This window comes from Triticum dicoccoides, chromosome 2B (assembly GCF_002162155.2).
Source record: "Triticum dicoccoides isolate Atlit2015 ecotype Zavitan chromosome 2B, WEW_v2.0, whole genome shotgun sequence".
In the NCBI taxonomy this organism is placed as follows: Eukaryota; Viridiplantae; Streptophyta; class Magnoliopsida; order Poales; family Poaceae; genus Triticum; species Triticum dicoccoides.
Window position 1 is genome coordinate 563,844,789 of NC_041383.1, and position 21,929 is coordinate 563,866,717.

At 42.9% G+C, this 21,929-nt stretch overlaps 1 pseudogene; it reads left to right on the plus strand.

Annotated features, from left to right (window-relative positions):
* Nucleotides 1–17,880, plus strand: part of LOC119361010 — a 44,745-nt pseudogene extending 26,865 nt beyond the window's left edge.
* The last annotated feature ends 4,049 nt before the right edge of the window (nt 17,881–21,929 follow it).

Consider the following 21,929-nt stretch of genomic DNA (forward strand, 5'->3'; position numbering starts at 1 on the left):
CATTCATACCTCGTGGGCGTCAAATCACCTTCTCCCCGGGAAGTTCCCTTCTCCCGAGCCGTGAAACCTCAGCCCCACCTCCATGGCGCCCCCCACCGCACCAATTTCACAGCCGCCCTCCTCCCTAATGCCGGAGACGTTGTCCAATTGCCGTCGTGCACTGGGCCGTGTGCCTCTTACTCCGTGTTGCTGGTGCTGCCTCGACGACGGCTGCGTGAACCATACCGAAGCCGATTCACCCCCGCCATTGTTCACGGCGCCAGAGCGGCTCCAACTTCTTATCCGTCCAGAGTCCTGGCACTGCTTCCGCGTAGCCGTCGACCATCGCGACATCGCTCTTTCTCTGCCGCCAGTCACCACCGCAACCGTGCCGGCCTCACCGACTCGGCAACTGGACCTGCCTACTTCACCATGCCGCCAGATAGGTCGCACCCTCATTTGAAATCACTTTATTTAGGCGTCAGTTGTCTGAATTTTTATTCTGGGCCAATCGATTCCCAATGGGAAGCAGCACCCCTCGAGGCGGCGGAGCTCCTAGGCTGCCGGTTGGCTGGTGTCTAACGTAAGGGTGCGGGCTGCAAGTTCGCCGTAGAAGCAGCGCCTAGATGGCTATCTTTTAGAGTTTCGTGGGTTGAAGGTACTGCCGCCACCAGATCTGGATGACGGGGAGTCGTTGTGGATTGGCCCGGGGGCGGCGCAACCATGGCAGTGCGGTGGGGCAGGGAGCGGGGTTTTGGACGGGGCCACGGACAGCGGAGGTAGGCTGCTCTGCCGTTGGTCACTGGCTCTTCGGGGAAGATTCCGAACAGTGTTAGCCGGGAGGCACAAGACGGCCATCAAGCCATCCAGCGTAGATCGGACAGTACCCAATTTAGTCTTCAGTCAACAGACGTGTGACCACTCTCGGACCTTGCTGTTGATCTCTTAGTGTATTTCTTCGGATCAAAGAGATATGTCGTTCTTAACTTTATGCGTTATCTGCATCTTCAGACACACCGTCTTTCGACTCGCCGCAGCTGCTCCAACAAGGGAAGCATACACCAAAAGGGAGCTACAGTCCCCACTCAACAGTTCCCTGCATCGAATGCGCATGCCCAACATGGACAACCACAACAACTGCAGGGCCATCGACAAGTCAGCACATGATGCTCACCCCTATGGATGGCAGCCAGATAGTTTGTACCCTCATCTTACTTGTGTGCAACATTTATGGCTTTGTTATTCATCTAAGCATGGAAAATAGATCATCACATTTCACTGTATATTCATGTTGATCTCTTACGGGTCTTGTTCAGGAGTTCACGTTGTTCCATAGTTCAGCTAAGATACTTGTTCTTTAGGTAACGCTATTCCATAGTTATCATCCATCAGCCAATGCTATCCCACAGGCTGGTGATTATAGTATTATACCACTTCTAGTATTACCTATGTTGTTCTTTAATACTTTTGTCTGCCATCTAGTTAATCTCGAGTACAAATGATACATATTCTATAGCTTTCATCTGCGTTCTCCCTTTAGTTTATGAGACCTATTGCTGCTAGTTAACCCTAGTCCTACTATTTATGTCGTCTCCTACAGGCACTCATTTACATAAATCTAACTACTAGTTGTCTTCCATGCATGTCGGATATAATTGCACACACTGATATATCCACAAGAACCTCACGGAGCAATGTAAAGGCCAATAAACTTGATATTAATGATACCCAATATGATGGAACATGTAAAGGCAGTTCTTCAGAAGACTTGCAGAAAGATGATGAATCCTCTTCACCCCACAAGGTCCTTGCTCTAACTTGGCCTGTGATATGGGTACAACATGCATATAATGTCCTGGAGTGTATCTACTCTGTTGCAATGCCATGTGCTTAGCATGCTGATCATGCATGTAAATATGTCATGCCTTCCTGTTTTTCAGTACCTATTCCATTCATGATAACATGTTTTCAAATTCAAGTACTGTCATTCTACTCTATCGCAATGCCATCTGCATAATTTGGACATCATGCTTCTGAATATCGTATGCATTGTTATTCATCAGTATGTACTTCATCTGTCTGTCATACCATGTTTTTTTACATTGAAGTGTTGTTCTAGTGCTCTGTTGCAATGCCATCTTATTTTCCCAATCATACACGTGTATGTTGCCTTGGTTATTTCTGTACGTATTCCGCTAGCATATAGTTTTACATTCAACTAGTTTTCTTTGCTATGTTGTCCTGTCATATCCCTAGCTCTTACACCATACTCCCTCCGTCCGGATTGCATGTTGCCGAAATGGATAAAAAAGGATGTATCTAGAACTGAAATATGCCTAGACCCATCCATTTTTTTCCGGATGGAGGGAATACATGTCAATATGTCATGCCTTTCTATTCTTCAGTACCTATTCCATCTCTCTGCTGTCGCATGTTTTATAATTAAAGCACCATTCTTCTATACAAGGCATGCAAGGGGAAGACGACTATGTTAGAATCTGAAGGGTTACAAACAAGGCCTTTGCAAAAGATCCAAACACCAGGAGATAATAAACCAACTCTAGTTTTTATAGATACTGCTCCAGCATAGAGAAACCCAACTCCTACTGATAATAAGCAGATTCCAGTGGCCAAAGAACTAGTCCGCTCCAGTCGAGCAAAAATATGTCAACTCAATTCTAAGAAGCGTGTGTGTATCCTTGCATCATGAAATTTTATAGCATGCTGATCATATTTTCTACATGTTTCTTACCCATCTCTCTTTTAGAAAATAAGCTTAACAGATAGAAGAATTTCTGCAATGGTATCATTTGTGAGGAAAGATTCTTGCAGGAATTCTCTATGCTCCAATGTAGATGTAAGTACCTGTTGTATATCACTATATTTTTACATCAGCATGTATTTTGTTAATCGGCGTGAATCCAACCTTTATCTAATCTAAATTTAGTTGTAGCAAAATGTATGATTAAAGGCCGCAATGTTGATTTTTGTAAGGAAAACTGCCTGGTAGTTTGCATCCTGAGCTGCATGAGTGTACTATCTCATATCAGTGGGTTTGAATACTTTGGTTCTGCAGTGGGTTTTTCAGTGTTTTTTTACTGTGTTGTCCTGTCGTATCCCTAGCTCTTACATCATACTCCCTCCGTCCGGATTAAATGTCGCAGAAATGGATAAAACTGGATGTATCTAGAACTGAAATACGCCTAGACCCGTCCATTTATTTCCGGATGGAGGGAATACATGTCAATATGTCATGCCTTTCTATTCTTCGGTACCTATTCCATCTCTGCTGTAGCATGTTTTATAACTGAATCACCATTCTTCTATATAAGGCATGCAAGGGGAAGACATCTCTGTTAGAATCTGAAGGGTTACAAACTAGGTCTTTGCAAAAGATCCAAATGCCAGGAGATAATAAACCAACTCCATTTTTCATAGATACTGCTCCAGCACAGAGAAACCCAACTCCCACTGATAATAAGCAGATTCCAGTGGCCAAAGAACTAGTCCGCTCCAGTCCAGCAAAAGAATGTCAACTCCATTCTAAGAAGCGTGTGCGTATCCTTGCATCATGAAATTTTATAGCATTCTGATCATATTTTCTACATGTTTCTTACCCATCTCTCTTTTAGAAAATAAGGTTAAACAATAGAAGACTTCCTCCATTGGGATCGTATTCGAGGAAAATATCTTGCGGGAATTCTCTGTGCTCCAATGTTGATGTAAGTATCACTATATTTTTACATCAACATGTATTTTGTTAATCGGCGTGAATCTAACCTTTATCTGATATTAAATTAGTTGTAGCAAAATGTTAAAGGCGCCAATGTTGATTTTTGTAAGGAAAACTGCCTGGTAATTTTGCATACTGAGCTGCATGAATGTACTATCTCATATCACGCACATTACTGAATTGTAGTGCTTCTCTGGTTGCCCATTCATTCATTGTGTCAATGTTGCTTTCGTACTACCTTACCTGGCTGATGATACCTGTGCCATATTGTGTTAATTTGGTGTAGGCTACTTGCCCAAACGTTCATTGTGTCAATGTTACTTTCCTATTATCTGACTTGGCCAATGATAGCAATGCTAGTGTGTTAATTTTGTGCAGGCTGCTGAAGGTAAGAAGACAAACTCTGAAAACAGCAAGGCAACCCCATTGTTTCTTTCCAGTAAATCTAGGCCAGGTAATATGGCAATAACTCATGATTAATCTGTTTGGTTCCCGTCCTAATTTATGTTATGATGCAGTGGTCGAGACACTCTCCACTATCAATAATACAAGCCTGCCAAAATCGCCATCTGAATCTGTTCAGTATCCTCTGTCTCGAATGCAACAGAATAAATGTATGTTTGTGAACCAATTAATGGCTGAAGCAATGATGGAAATGGTGGATGAATCAGAGGTGCAGAGTCGTGCGACACAACAACAGATCAATGTTTTCAGAGACAGTGTAGCAAAGCAGAAAAAACATGCCCACATGCTTATGGGCGTCATTTGTGCTGAGGTTGCAGATTGTGACATTGTAGATGGTTAGGTTCTGCTCATTTATTTGCACTGGCATCAATCTTTGATTGCCCAGTGGATGTAATTTCCTGTAATATATGCTGGATGTGCAACGTTATTCCCTATATGCCGTACCTTTGCATGATCGGTTTTGGTCCTTTGCATAATTGCTCGTCGTAATGGGCTCAAATTATCTAATTTGGCCTAAAGACATGTACGAACTTTAGTGGGCCCATTAAGTTAAACGGGTCGTTAATAGGCTGAAATCTCATCTGGCCGATATTGAGCCCAGATATATAGCGGGCTATTAACGGGCTCGAACTGACGATGGGCCGCAATGGTGTCAAATCTTTAACGGGCCGTTGACGGGCCAAATTGGCTCATCTCGTATGGGCCGTGGGCTTAAATGGACCTGACACAAGTAGGCCTTATATGGGCTGGCCTGCTAATTTTTACTGGGCCGGCCTTTTCACAGGAATGGGCCTCTGTTGGGCTGTGCCACGTATCGATGTACCATAGGCGTCTTCCGTCCAGTGAGTGGATGACATATGTCCCAACGGTGAGCCGACACGTGTTTCCTCCAGCTAATGATGATTTTACACGTGGAAAATCCCAATTGGTCGGGGCTGTTAACGGGTTATCGGATCCAAAACCCGACCTGATAGCTTAACAGCGTTCCGTTACGGTGGATGCCACGTGTTGGTCACCCTTGACGAAAGCACTTCTGTGACACATGATTTATCGTCATGGAAGTGGACACTTCTGTGATGATAATTTTGGTAATGTCATGGAACACTTCTACGACAGCACACGTATGACTATCTTGATTCCGTCATAAATTTGTCATGGATGTACATGCATGACAAAAAACGCGACCTACTGTCACAAACACGTATCATCACGGAAGTGTATTTTTTTGTAGTGTTTATGTGATGATCATGACGCGAGAGCAATGTTTGCTTGTTTTGGGAGTTCTTCTTCTACTTCTTCTTTGATCAGGGGATAGGTTCCAGGTCGGCAGCCTGGGCTAGCAGGGTGGATGTCGTTTGAGTTTCTGTTTATGTTTCATCTGTAGTCGGATGTTGATCTTGTATATGACATGATGTTGTATTCGTGTGGCATTGTATGCCTTATGTATGTATCCCTATCTATTATGTAATGTTGATGTAATTATATCCACCTTACAAAAGCGTCTTCAAGATGCGCTTCTATCCTTGGTGGGACCTTCGAGTTCCTTTAGGATAGGGTCACATCTTGGCGTGACACCTAGCTCAAAAGATATAATTGAAACACAAAGAGTATTCTAATAAATTCATGATTAATGCGTGTCCCTCTCAAAAGGTGTTGGGAACGTAGTAAATTCAAAAATTTCCTACGCACACTCAAGATCATGGTGATGCATACCAACGAGAGGGGAGAGTGTAGTCCACGTACCCTCGTAGACCGAAAGCGGAAGCGTTAGCACAACGCGGTCGATGTAGTCGTACGTCTTCACGATCCGACCGATCAGGTACCGAACGCACGGCACCTCCGAGTTCTGCACACGTTCAGCTTGATGACGTCCCTCGAACTCCAATCCAGCCGAGCTTTGAGGGAGAGTTCCGTCAGCATGATGGCATGGTGACGATGATGATGTTCTACCGACGCAGGGCTTCGCCTAAGCACCGCTACGATATTATCGAGGTGAACTATGGTGGAGGGGGGCACCGCACATGGCTAAGAGATCTCAAGGATCAATTGTTGTGTCTCCAAGGGGTACCCCTCTCCCCGTATATAAAGGAGTGGAGGAGGGGGGAGGGTCGGCCCTCTCTATGGCGCGCCCTAGGGGAGTCCTACTCCCACCGGGAGTAGAATTCCCACTTTCCTAGTAGAACTAGGAGCCCTTCCAAGTAGTAGGAGTAGGAGAGAAGGAAAGGGAAAAGAGAAGAGAAGGAAGGAGTGGGTGCAGCCCCTCCCCCTAGTCCAATTCGGACTAAGCCTTGGGGGGCGCAACCTCCCCTCTCTCTTTCCCTAAAGCCCAATAAGGCCCATCTACTCACCGGCGAATTCCCGTAACTCTCTGGTACTCCAAAAAATACCTGAATCACTCGGAACCTTTCCGATGTCTGAATATAGTCGTCCAATATATCGATATTTATGTCTCGACCATTTCGAGACTCCTCGTCATGTCCCCGATCTCATCCGGGACTCCGAACTACCTTCGGTACATCAAAATACATAAACTCATAATATAACCGTCGTCGAACTTTAAGCATGCGGACCCTACGGGTTCGAGAACTATGTAGACATGACCGAGACACGTCTCCGGTCAATAACCAATAGCGGAACCTAGATGCTGATATTGGCTCCCACATATTCTACGAAGATCTTTATCGGTCAAACCGCATAACAACATACGTTGTTCCCTTTGTCATCGGTATGTTACTTGCCCGAGATTCGATTGTCGGTATCTCAATACCTAGTTCAATCTCGTTAACGGCAAGTCTCTTTACTCATTCCGTAATACATCATCCTATAACTAACTCATTAGTTATAATGCTTGCAAGGCTTATAGTGATGTGCATTACCGAGTGGGCCCAGAGATACCTCTCCGACAATCGGAGTGATAAATCGTAATATCGAAATACGTCAACTCAACAAGTACCTTTGGAGACACCTGTAGCGCACCTTTATAATCACCCAGTTACGTTGTGATATTTGGTAGCACACAAAGTGTTCCTCCGATAAGCGGGAGTTACATAATCTCATAGTCATAGGAACATGTATAAGTCATGAAGAAAGCAATAGCAACATACTAAACGATCAAGTGCTAAGCTAACGGAATGGGTCAAATTAATCACATCATTCTTCTAATGATGTGATCATGTTAATTAAATGACAACTCATGTCTATGGTTAGGAAACTTAACCATCTTTGATTAACGAGCTAGTCAAGTAGAGGCATACTAGCGATACTATGTTTGTCTATGTATTCACACATGTATTATGTTTCCGGTTAATACAATTCTAGCATGAATAATAAACATTTATCATGAAATAAGGAAATAAATAATAAATTTCTTATTGCCTCTAGGGCATATTTCCTTCAGTCTCCCACTTGCACTAGAGTCAATAATCTAGTTCACATCACCATGTGATTTAACACTAATATTCACATCTGCATGTGATTAACACCCATAGTTCACATCGTCATGTGACCAGTGCCCAAAGGGTTTACTAGAGTCAATAATCTAGTTCACATCAATATGTGATTAACACCCGAAGAGTACTAGGGTGTGATCATGTTTTGCTCGTGAGAGAAGTTTAGTCAACGGTCTGTCACATTCAGAGCCGTATGTATTTTGCGAATATTCTATGTCTACAATGCTCTGCACGGAGCTCTATAGCTAATTGCTCCCACTTTCAATCTGTATCCAGATTTAGACTTAGAGTCATTTGGATCAGTGTAAAAGCTTGCACCGATGTAACTTTTTACGACGGGCTCTTTTGTCACCTCCATAATCGAGAAATATTTCCATAGTCCTCACTAAGGATTTTCTTGACCTCTGTCCCGTGATATACTCTTTGATCAAAAATTGTACTCCCTTGCCAAATTCAGAGCAAGGTATACAAAAGGTGTGGTACACAGCATAGCATACTTTATAGAAACTATGACTGAGGCATAGGGAATGACTTTTCATTCTCTTTCTATTTTCTGCCATGGTCGGGTTTTGAGTCTTACTCAACTTCACACCTTGCAACACAGGAAAGAACTCCTTCTTTGACTATTCCATTTTGAACTACTTCAAAATATTATCAAGGTATGTACTCATTAAAAAATCTTATCAAGCGTCTTGATCTATCTCTATAGATCTTGATGCTCAATGCGTAAGCAGCTTCACCGAGGTCTTTCTTTGAAAAAACTCTCATTCAAGTATCCTTTTATGCTATCCAGAATTTCTATATCATTTCCAATCAACAATATGTCATCTACATATAGTTTTAGAAAATGCTACAGAGCTCCTACTCACTTTCTTGTAAATACAGGCTTCTCCAAAAGTCTGTATAAAACCATATGCTTTGATCAACTCATCAAAGCGTATATTCCAACTCCGAGATGCTTGCACCAGTCCATAGATGGATCGTTGGAGCTTGCACATTTTGTTAGCACCTTTAGGATTGACAAAACCTTCTGGTTGCATCATATACAACTCATCATTGGTAAATCCATTAAGGAATGCAGTTTTGACATCCATTTGCTAGATTTCATAAAATGTGGCAATTGCTAACATGATTCGGACAGACTTAAGCATCGATATGAGTGAGAAAATCTCATCATATTCAACACCTTGAACTTGTCAAAAAACTTTTTGCGACAAGTCGAGCTTTGTAGATAGTAACACTACTTATCAGCGTATGTCTTCCTCTTGAAGATCCATTTATACAATATGGCTTGCCGATCATCAGGCAACTCCACCAAAGCCCACACTTTGTTCTCATACATGGATCCTATCTCAGATTTCATGGCCAAAAGCCATTTCGGGGAATCTGGGCTCATCATCGCTTCCTCATAGTTTGTAGGTTCGCCATGGTCAAGTAACATGACTTCCAGAATAGGATTACCGTACCACTCTGGTGCGGATCTTACTATGGTTGACCTACAAGGTTCGGTAGTAACTTGACTGAAGTTTCATGATCAATATCATTAGCTTCCTCGCTAATTGGTGTAGGAATCACTGAAACTGATTTCTGTGATGAACTACTTTCCAACAAGGGAGTAGGTACAGTTACCTTATCAAGCTCTACTTTCCTCCCACTCACTTCTTTCGAGAGAAACTCCTTCTCTAAAAAGGATCCATTTTAGCAACGAATATCTTGCCTTCGGATCTGTGATAGAAGGTGTACCCAACAGTTTCCTTTGGGTATTCTATGAAGACGCACTTCTCCAATTTGGGTTCGAGCTTATCAGGTTGAAACTTTTTCACATAAGCATCACAGCTCCAAACTTTAAGAAACGACAACTTTGGTTTCTTGCCAAACCACAGTTCATAAGGCGTCGTCTCAACGGATATTGATGGTCCCCTATTTAAAGTGAATGCAATTGTCTCTAATGCATAACCCCAAAACAATAGTGGTAAATCGGTAAGATACATCATAGATCGCACCATATCCAATAAAGTTCGGTTATGACGTTCGGACACACCATTACGCTGTGGTGTTCCATGTGGTGTGAGCTGTGAAACTATTCCACATTGTTTTAAATGAAGGCCAAACTCGTAACTCAAATATTCTCCTCTACGATCAGATTGTAGAAACATTATTTTCTTGTTACAATGATTCTCCACTTCACTTCTGAAATTCTTTGAACTTTTCAAATGGTTCAGACTTGTGCTTCATTAAGTAGATATACTCATATCTGCTCAAATCATTTGTGAAGGTAAGAAAATAACGATATTTGCCACGAGCATCAACACTCATTGGTCCGCATACATTGGTATGTATTATTTCCAACAAGTCAGTAGCTCATTCCATTGTTCCGGAGAACGGAGTTTTAATCATCTTGCCCAAAAGGCACGGTTCGCAAGCATCAAATGATTCATAACCAAGTGATTCTGAAAATCCATCTTTATGGAGTTTCTTCATCCGCTTTACACTGATATGACCCAAACGAAGTGCCACAAATAAGTTGCACTATCATTATCAACTTTGTATCTTTTGGCATCAATATTATGAATATGTGTATCACTACGATCGAGATCCAACAAATTTCTTTCAATGGGTGTATGACCATTGAAGGTTTTATTCATGTAAACAGAACAACAATTATTCTTTTACTTTAAATGAATAACCATATTGCAATAAACATGATCAAATCATATTCATGCTCAACGCAAATGCCAAATAACATTTATTTAGGTTTAACACTAATCCCGAAAGTATAGGGAGTGTGTGATGATGATCATATCAATCTTGGAACTACTTCCAACACTCATCGTCACTTCCCCTCCAACTAGTCTCTGTTTATTCTGTAACTCCTATTTCGAGTTACTAATCTTAGCAACCGAACAAGTATAAAATACCCATGGGCTACTATAAACACTAGTAAGGCACACATCAATAACCTGTATATCAAATATACCCTTGTTCACTTTGCCATCCTTCTTATCCACCAAATATTCAGGGCATTTCTGTTTCTAGTGACCATTTCCTTTGTAGTGTAAGCACTCAGTTTCAGGATTTGGTCCAGCTTTGGGCTTCTTCACGGGAGTGACAACTTGCTTGTCATTCTACTTGAAGTTCCCTTTCTTTCCCTTTGCCCTTTTCTTGAAACTAGTGGTCTTGTCAATCATCAACACTTGATGCTCTTTCTTGATTTCTACCTTCGTTGATTTCAACATCACGAAGAGCTCGGTAATCATTTTCGTCATCCCTTGCATACTATACTTCATCATGAACTTCTACTAACTTGGTGATGGTGACTAGAGAACTTTGTCAATCACTATCTTATATGGGAGATTAACTCCCACTTGATTCAAGCGATTGTAGTACCCAGACAATCTGAGCACATGCTCACTAGTTGAGCGATTCTCCTCCATCTTTTAGCTATAGAACTTGTTGGAGACTTCATATCTCTCAACTCGGGTATTTGCTTGAAATATTAACTTCAACTCCTGGAACATCTCATATGGTCCATGACGTTCAAAACGTCTTTGAAGTCCCGATTCTAAGCCGTTAAGCATGGTGCACTAAACTATCAAGTAGAAATCATATTGAGCTAGCCAAACGTTCATAACGTCTGCATTTGCTCCTGCAATAGGTCTGTCACCTAGCGGTGCATCAAGGACATAATTCTTCTGTGCAGCAATGAGGATAAACCTCATATCACGGACCCAGTCCGCATCATTGCTACTATCGTTTTCAACTTAGTTTTCTCTAGGAACACATATAAAACATAGGGAAGCAACAATGCGAGCTATTGATCTACAACATTATTTGCAAAATACTATCAGGACTAAGTTCATGAAAAATTAAAGTTCAATTAATCATATTACTTAAGAACTCCCACTTAGATAGACATCCCTCTAATCATCTAAGTGATCACGTGATCCAAATCAACTAAATCATGTCCGATCATCACGTGAGATGGAGTAGTTTTCAATGGTGAACATCACTATGTTGATCATATCTACTATATGATTCACGCTCGACCTTTCGGTATCTAGTGTTCCGAGGCCATATCTGTATATGCTAGGCTCGTCAAGTTTAACCTGAGTATTCCGCGTGTGCAACTGTTTTGCACCCGTTGTATTTGAACGTAGAGCCTATCACACCCGATCATCACGTGGTGTCTCAGCACGAAGAACTTTTGCAACGGTGCATACTCAGGGAGAACACTTATACCTTGAAAATTAGTGAGAGATCATCTTATAATGCTACCGTCAATCAAAGAAAAATAAGATGCATAAAGGATAAACATTACATGCAATCAATATAAGTGATATGATATGGCCAACATCATCTTGTGCTTGTGATCACCATCTCCGAAGCACCGTCATGATCACCATCATCACCGGCGCGACACCTTGATCTTCATCGTAGCATCGTTATCGTTTCGCCACCTATTGCTTCTATGACTATCGCTACCGCTTAGTGATAAAGTAAAGCAATTACAGGGCGATTGCATTGCATACAATAAAGTGACAACCATATGGCTCCTGCCAGTTGCCGATAACTTTGTCACAAAACATGATCATCTCATACAATAAAATTTAGCATCATGTCTTGACCATATCACATCACAACATGCCCTGCAAAAACAAGTTAGACGTCCTCTACTTTGTTGTTGAAAGTTTTACGTGGCTGCTACGGGCTGAGCAAGAACCGTTCTTACCTACGCAACAAAACCACAATAATAGTTCGTCAAGTTAGTGTTGTTTTAACCTTCTCAAGGACCGGGCGTAGCCACACTCAGTTCAACTAAAGTTGGAGAAACTGACACCCTCCAGCCACCTATGTGCAAAGCACGTCGGTAGAACCAGCCTCGCGTAAGCGTACGCGTAATGTCGGTCCGGGCTGCTTCATCCAACAATACCGCCGAACCAAAGTATGACATGTTGGTAAGCAGTATGACTTGTATCACCCACAACTCACTTGTGTTCTACTCGTGCATATAACATCTACGCATAAAACATGGCTCTGATGCCACTGTTGGGGAACGTAGTAAATTCAAAAATTTCCTACGCACACTCAAGATCATGGTGATGCATATCAACGAGAGAGGAGAGTGTAGTCCATGTACCCTCATAGACCGAAAGCGGAAGCGGCAGCACAACGCGGTTGATGTAGTCGTACGTCTTCACGATCCGACCGATCAAGTACCGAACGCACGGCACCTCCGAGTTCTGCACACATTCAGCTCGATGACGTCCCTCGAACTCTGATCCAGCCGAGCTTTGAGGGAGAGTTCCATTAGCACGACAGCGTGGTGACGATGATGATGTTCTACCGATGCAGGGCTTTGCCTAAGCACCGCTACGATATTATTGAGGTGAACTATGGTGGAGGGGGGCACCGCACACGGCTAAGAGATCTCAAGGATCAATTGTTGTGTCTCCAAGGGGTGCCCCTCTCCCCGTATATAAAGGAGTGGAGGAGGGGGAGGGCCGATCCTCTCTATGGCGCGCCCTAGAGGATTCCTACTCCCACCGGGAGTAGAATTCCCCCTTTCCTAGTAGAACTAGGAGCCCTTCCAAGTAGTAGGAGTAGGAGAGAAGGAAAGGGAAAAGAGAAGAGAAGGAAGGAGGGGGTGCAGCCCCTCCCCCTAGTCCAATTCGGACTAGGCCTTGGGGGGCGTGCAGCCTCCCTTCTCTCTTTCTCTAAAGCCCAATAAGGCACATCTACTCCCCGGCGAATTCCCGTAACTCTCCGGTACTCCGAAAAATACCTGAATCACTCGGAACCTTTTCGATGTCCGAATATAGTCGTCCAATATATCGATGTTTACTTCTCGACCATCTCGAGACTCCTTGTCATGTCCCCGATCTCATCCGGGACTCCGAACTACCTTCGGTACATCAAAACACATAAACTCATAATATAACCGTCATCGAACTTTAAGCGTGCGGACCCTACGGGTTCGAGAACTATGTAGACATGACCGAGACACATCTCCGGTCTATAACCAATAGCGGAACCTGGATGCTCATATTGGCTCCCACATATTCTACAAAGATCTTTATTGGTCAAACCGCATAACAACATACGTTGTTCCCTTTGTCATCGGTATGTTACTTGCACGAGATTCGATCGTCGGTATCTCAATACCTAGTTCAATCTCTTTACCGGCAAGTCTCTTTACTCGTTCCGTAATACATCATACTATAACTAACTCATTAGTTACAATGCCTACAAGGCTTATAGTGATGTGCATTACGAGTGGGCCCAGAGATACCTCTCTGAGAATCGGAGTGACAAATCCTAATCTCGAAATACGTCAACTCAACAAGTACCTTTGGAGACACCTGTAGAGCACCTTTATAATCACCCCGTTACATTGTGACGTTTGGTAGCACACAAAGTGTTCCTCCGGTAAGCGGGAGTTACATAATCTCATAGTCATAGGAACATGTATAAGTCATGATGAAAGCAATAGCAACATACTAAACGATCAAGTGCTAAGCTAACGGAATGGGTCAAGTCAATCACATCATTCTCCTAATGATGTGATCCCGTTAATCAAATGACAACTCATGTCTATGGTTAGGAAACTTAACCATCTTTGATTAACGAGCTAGTCAAGTAGAGGCATACTAGTGATACTATGTTTGTTTATGTATTCACACATGTATTATGTTTCCGGTTAATACAATTCTAGCATGAATAATAAACATTTATCATGAAATAAGGAAATAAATAGTAACTTTCTTATTGCCTCTAGGGCATATTTCCTTCAAAAGGTGTGTTCAGCAAGGATGATTGTGGCAAACTAAAAAGCAAAGACTCATATAGTACAAGATCTTCTAAGCAAAACACATATCATGTGGTGAATAAAAATAAAGCCTTAAGTAAATTTACCGATTGATTGAAGACGAAAGAGGGGATGCCATCTGCGGCATCCCCAATCTTAGATGCTTGGTTATCCTTGAACATGACCTTGGGGTGCCTTGGGAAACCCCAAGTTTAGGCTCTTTCCACTCCTTATTCCATAGTCCATCAAATCTTTACCCAAAACTTGAAAACTTCACAACACAAAACTCAACAAAAAACTCATAAGATCCGTTAGTATAATAAAATAAATCACCACTTTAGGTACTATTGTGAACTAATTCTAAATTCATATTGGTGTTATATCTATTGTAATCCGACTTCTTTATGGTTCATACCCCCCAATACTACCCATAGATTCATCAAAATAGGTAAACAACACATAGAAAACAAAACAATCTATAGTAATATGAAAAATTAGTATACTTCTATAACTCTAAAAATTCCGAAAAATTAGGACAATATAGGAAATTTGTATATAAATATGTTGCAAAAGTTTCGGAATTTTATCACGCTTCTGAGAATGTCTAAAATTATGGCAATGAGCACAAAAGTTTCTGTTTTTTAGCAAGATCAAATCAACTATCACCATAGACCATCCCAATGGTCTTACTTGGCCCAAACACTAATTAAAGCACCAAAACACAATTACTACAAAGGTAATAATGTGTATTTATTGAAAAACAGAACCAAAGCAAAAAAACATAAAAATAAATTGTGTTGCCTCCCAACAAGCGATATTGTTTAACACCCCTAGCTAGGCATAAAACATAGATCTTAATCATTGTAATAGAAGTGAGGGAGATCATCCATGCTCATCTCATACTCCCTCCTCTTGGCATCAAGCTTTCTTTGGGGCAAGCAAAAATAATAAAAGGGGCTAAACTTAATAGGGCAAGGATCTATAAGATCAAGTTTGGGAGGAATAGGTTCCTCCTTCGGCCCTTTGTATTTGATAATTATTTCTTCATTATAAACATTCCTTTGAGTGAATTATCTTAGTTTATCTCTTAGCACAAACCCAAATATGTTCTTTTGTATAGCAAAATTGTCATTGTGTTCAGAAATCTTATCAACCAAAACATCGGGAGGAACATTCTTTCTTAAGTTTTCATTATAAGCAACATAATCCGGAGATTGCAATCTCATTATTTGTTCTTGAGTAAAATGGATCTCCTCTATGGGAGGATAACCACCATTGATATTATAATGAGCAAACATTTCACCCGCTTCTTTTAAAATAAACCTAAATTCATGAGCTAGGAAAATGGTGGCAATACGCTTGATGGAAGGGTGAAAACCCTTTGTATACACAGATGCATGTGAACAAATTGTCTTTCAAGTTAAATTATAAGCAAAGACATTACATCCGCAAGGTTATTAGTTTTATTAAGAATTGACCCTCCTAGCATGGGTATCATACCGACACAAGTAAAGAAATCTTGAATAACACATTTTCCAATAATATTTACCGCTACCCACGCAGAGTGTTTTAGTATGCATGATAGTAGGTTCTTCATGAGGATCATTATTTGCAAAGTCATCAAAGTTTACCACCAGATTATTACTATCCTTCTCAACAATAACCTCACCAGATTCAGACATGAAAGCAAAACAAGCGATCTAGCACACAAGCAAACGAAAAGCAGGGCGAATTAAAAGGCAAATATTTTTGTGTTTTTTTGAAAACATTTAAGAAGTGGGGAGAGGAAAACGAGAAGTAAATGGCAAATAATGTAAGTGCAAGAGATGAGAGTTTATGATGGGTACTTGATAGGCTTGATGTAGAACCTCCCTGGCAACAGCGCCAGAATTCTTCCTTCTACTTCTTGAGCTTGCGTTGATTTTTCCCTTGAAGAGGAAAGGGTGATCCAGCAAAATAGAGATAAGTAATTCTCTCAGTTAAGAACCAAGGTATCAATCCAGTAGGAGGCACAAGCAAGTCTCCAATATATGCACCTGCACAAACTAACAAACACTTGCACACAACGCGAAAAAACGGTTGTCAAGGATCTCTACTATTAAAGGGGGATCTGCAGTCGTTGTGATGGTTCGACTCCCCACGAGTATGACTCCACACGCAAAATGATCGCAGGAGCAGCCCACGTTCCCTGGAAGCAAGCCTTCCTTCGCGCAATTAAAAAAACAACCAAGACCCACTACTGTCCCACGTCCCATGTATCCTCTCCACCTCTCGCTCCTGATCCATCCTCTCTCGATCTCGTGAGAAAAATCGCCGCCGCCACCACCGCCCCCTCACTCGTGTGCAACTGCCCATCTGCATCACCGTCCGATGCTCATGTCGGTCGTCGCCGCATAGCCAATGCACGCCGCCCTTGTATGATCTGCTTGCCTCTGACACCGCAACAACCGTCGGTTCCATGGACTACGCCGCCGACGACTTAGGAGGTTGACCCCTTGTGGGGAAGCTGGCGGGAGGCCGACGTTGTCGAGGTGCTCGCTGCCGCGAGGCGTAGGAATGTGGCGGCCTATTGGTAGGTGGCTCCCAGGGCTAGGGCTATCAGGTAGGAGCGCGACCGCAACCGCCGGTTCCTTGAAGCTGCTCGCCTCGGCTTTCCAGAGCCTCATCGGTGAGCCCGTGTATGGCACCAGTGCCGCAGTATTGGGCGCATTGGGAAGATCTTTGCGGCCCTTACCGTGTTCTTCCCGCTCGATGAAGAGGCCCGCGCTAGATTGCCTCCCCGATATCTCTCAAGACCCTCGTCTCGGTGCTCTCTCACGGTGACCTTGCCGCGTGGGCCAGCGCCGCCATTATCCTCCGCGAGCTCGCCTTGTCCCCCGACCGGCACACCGTCAACGTCATCTCGAGGACAACCAGCGTGTGCAGCGCGCTCGTTGGCCTTGTCAGGAAACCCATGTCCCCGCAGGCCACCAAGGCTGCGCTCGTCACGGCCTACATCTCGTCTCCGGCAGCAACCGCGCGGCCGCCCGCTTTGCCGAGCTAGGGGCAGTGCTCGTCGTTGTGGATATCGTCCTGGACGCTGACAAGAGGACTAGCGAGAAGGCACTGGCCATGCTGGACGGCGTCCTGTGCCCACACCGGCCTCGAGTCCGTGCGTGCGCATGCGCTGGTTGTGGCGGTGCTAGTCAAGAAGATGTTGCGCATGTCCGACATGGCCGCGTGGTTCGCCGTCTTTGTGCTCTGGCGCCTCTGCCGTGCCGCGGACACTGGCACCAGCGTGTGCTACGACGAGGCGCTGCGTGTGGGCACCTTCGAGAAGCTGCTCCAGGTGGGCTGCGGCGGCGTGACCAAAGATCGGGCCAACGAGCTGCTCAATGGTTTTAGGGACAGCGTAGTGCATCAAGACGGTGGACTTCAAGGGGCTCAAGAGGCCATTTTGCTCGGTGTGAATGCTGAATTTTTAGTGTCTGCTTTCACCCTTGTTTCGATTATATTGGGAGCTAGATTCGATGTGTAGATAAAACATACTCCAGGATGACTAGAATTTTCTACCCCATAACTAAATACCCGTATACAAAATGATCAACACAAAAGAGAACTGAAAATTTTCATGTTTATTTATCTTCATAGTTTGAAAGTTATTTCGTGTTATTTACGATTTTGAAGTGATCCACACATTACAGAATTCCATGAAGAGTTGAGAAACATAAGTCTATTTTTGTGGTCATCATGATGTTGATAAACTCCTATATGCCTCTTTTTCTGAGTAGTATGCTCCAATTTTGTGGTCATCATGTGTATTGCAGCTTCAATCATGTTCAGTTCCTCTCTCTACACGTTTGGAAATCGATCATACATAGTAAGATAGAAAATCTATTTTTAATTAAGATGTCCATAACAAACATTTACTTGTCAATATTTGAATAACGGAGCATATATGTACCCTTGCCTTCTCCCTGAAGAAATGATGCCCGTTGTGAATTATGTCAATCTCGAACACCATATTTACTATTCAGTAGACCAACAACGTGCTCTTATCATATTTGTGTATCCTTACTATTTTTTTATTAAAGAAAAGATACAAGAATGATGGTGGAGAGCTTAGAATATATTCTGTGTGCACGTATTCATCCAGTGTTGCGCTCACTCTTTAACCATAGAGGCTCAACCAGGAGAAGCACCTGGGCCTGTCACTCATGGACATACCTGTTTATGCATATCAGAGGCAACACTCACCCTGCTTCGTCAACAAAGTGATCATACATGGGCTTTTTCTAGATGCAAGGAAGGTAGTGAAAGAGACGATGGCATAGGAAGTTAAGGACACACTTCTAATTTGTAAAATATACATTAGGGGTCTCTCTTACTATTTCACGTTAAAAAAAGAGACATGATAGAGAAAGCAGCGGGAGAAAGAATTGGTAGTTGTTGTTATATCGATTAATATCCATCATGTTTGGCATGCCTTCTGAATTAGAAGAATGACCGATGTATACATTTTTTTAAGTCCCGTGGCAACGCACAAGCATTCAGCTAGTAGGTATAAACGATAAATAAAAGACAAAACTAAAGTAATATAAATAAATTGCAGCAAGGTATTTTTTGGTTTTTAGTTTATAGATCTGAAAATATATGATGGAAAATAGACCCGGAGGGCATATGTTTCACTAGAGGCTTCTCTCTTGAAATAAAACATGCGGTGAGTAAACAAATTACTGTTGAGCAATTGATAGAAAAGCGCATAGTTATGACGATATCTAAAGCAATGATCATGAATATAGGCATCACGTCCGTGACAAGTAGACCAAAACGATTCTGCATCTACTACTATTACTCCACACATCGACTGTGATTCAGCATGCATCTAGAGTATTAAGTACATAAGAACGGAGTAACGCCTTAAGTAAGATGACATGATGTAGAGGGATAAACTCAAGCAATATGATATAAATCCCATCTTTTTACCCTTTATGGCAACAATACAATATGTGCCTCGCTACCCCTTCTGTCACTGGGTGAGGACACCGCAAGATTGAACCCAAAACTAAGCACCTCTCCCATTGCAAGAAAAACCAATCTAGTTGGCCAAATCAAACTGATAGTTTGAAGAGAAATACAAAGATATCTTAATCATGCATAAAAGAGTTCAGAGAAGACTCAAATAATATTCATAGATAATCTGATCATAAATCCACAATTCATCAGATCTCAACAAACGCATCGCGAAAGAAGATTACATCGAATAGATCTCCAAGAACATCAAGGAGAACATTGTATTGAAGACCAAAGAGAGATAAGAAGCCATCTAGCTACTAGCTATGGACTCGTAAGTCTGTGGTAAACTACTGACACTTCATCGGAAGGGCAGCAAGGTTGATGTAGAGGCCCTCTGTGATTGAATCTCCCTCCGACAGAGTGACGAAAAAGGCCCCAACATGGGATCTCACGGGAAGAGAGGCTTGCGGTGGCGGAAAAGTATTTTGGTGGACGCTTATGGTGTTTGGGGAATATTTGAGAATATATAGAGGTGGAGTTAGGGTTAAGGGACACCCGAGGGGCCCACAAGCCAGGGGCACCCCCCTGGGCCTGAGGGCTTGTGGCCTCCTCGGGACTCTTCTGGCTCTCTCCGCAATTCTTCTGGGTGTCTTCTAGTCCAAGAAAAATCATCATAAAGTTTTATTCCGTTTGGACTCCGTTTGATGTTCCTTCTTTGTAAAAGTCAAAAACAAGGAAAAAACAGAAACTAGCACTAGGCTCCAAGGTAATAAGTTAGTCCAAAAAATAATATAAAATAGCATATTAATGCATATAAAACATCCAAAACAGATAATATAATAGTATGGAACAATAAAGATTATAGATACGTTGGAGACGTATCATAGAGCCACGAGGGCCCCACAAGCCTAGGGGGTGCGCCCCTATGGGGCACGCCTTAAGCCTTGTGGCCTCCTTGTGGGTCTTCTGGCCTCGTCCTGAAGCTTCCTAGTTGTCTTGTTGTCCAAGAAAAATCATCATAAAGTTTTGCTCCATTTGGACTCCGTTTGGTATTGATTTTCTATAGAATTCAAAAACAAGGAAAAACAACAACTGTCACTGGGCACTAGGTTAATAGGTTAGTCCCAAAAATAATATAAAATAGCATATAAATGCATATAAAACATCCAAGATAGAAATATAATAGCATGGAACAATCAAAAATTATAGATACATTGGAGACGTATCACACACCGCTAGCACACGGCACTTAAGATGATTAATGTCCATGCAAGCTGAAGGTCACTCCAAACACCTTGAAAGGATTGGTCTGAGAAGCTCTCATACGTGCCCCACCTCCTCCACCCAAAAAAGGGAGGAAGCCACATGATCAAAAGAAGGATTACATGAACATGGGGGGAGGGGGGCTGGTAGTCAGCCAACGGTTCAAAAGACCTAGAAACCGGCTGAGAATGAGATTGAGGATAGTCCTACTGTGTTTCGAGGGGTCCATTACCCTGTTAAACCCATGTCACCTGCTACTTCATACAACCACATATTGTACGGCGTGAGGTATCTTCATGATGATATTCCGAGGAAAGAGAATGCGTCCAAGGACACATTTGGTACCCCATATGAAAGTCGCCTGGTCTACACAGTGAAGGTGCCACCAGGTGTTGGCTTCCTCGATGATTTCCCTGTGGACATATTGATTTTAGCGAAATCTTCAACCTTATCCACCTCTGCAGTATAGAGGGGTGCTCCTTGGTAAGGCTATGGGTGCTACATCTCTCAGGGAAGGAGAAGGCCGATAACATATCCGTCACGGTGGCGGACCCTTACCACTTGCACTAGCACAACCATAAAGACTGGCATGGTGTAAAAGTTATGATCAAGTTTTTGGGAAATGTTGCATGGAAAACAAAAAATCTATGCACACGCAGGATCTATCCATGGAGATGCATAGCTACGAGAGGGGAGAGCATCTTCATACCCTTGAAGATCGCAAAGCGGAAGCGTTTATCAACGCGGTTGATGTAATCGTACACCTTCACGATCCGTTTCAATCAAGAACCAAACAAACAACACCTCCGCGTTTAGCACACGTTCAGCTCGATCACGTCCTCACCTTCTTGATCTAGCAAGACGGGCGAAGTAATAGATGAGTTCGGGCAGCACGACGGCGTGGTGACGGTGTTGGTGAAGAACAATCTCCGCAGGGCTTCGCCAAGCACAACTGAAACTATGACGGAGGATAAACTAGAGCGGACGGGGTTGCTGGCACGCGGCTTGGTGATTCTTGATGTGTTCCAGCTGCTAGCCCTGCCCCTCTACTTATATGTTGAGCCCTGGAGTCATAACTTGGAGAAAGAGCCTCTTCAAAGTCGGTTTTGCCCCTAAGGGAGAGTCCTTCACGGACTTCCAGGACCAGACGCCACAATCCTTGTCGTCTAGCCTAGATGCCATGGGCCTCGGTGTCTGGTCCAGGGCCAGACGCTAGGGTCTCCGGCATTGGCCCCTTGCC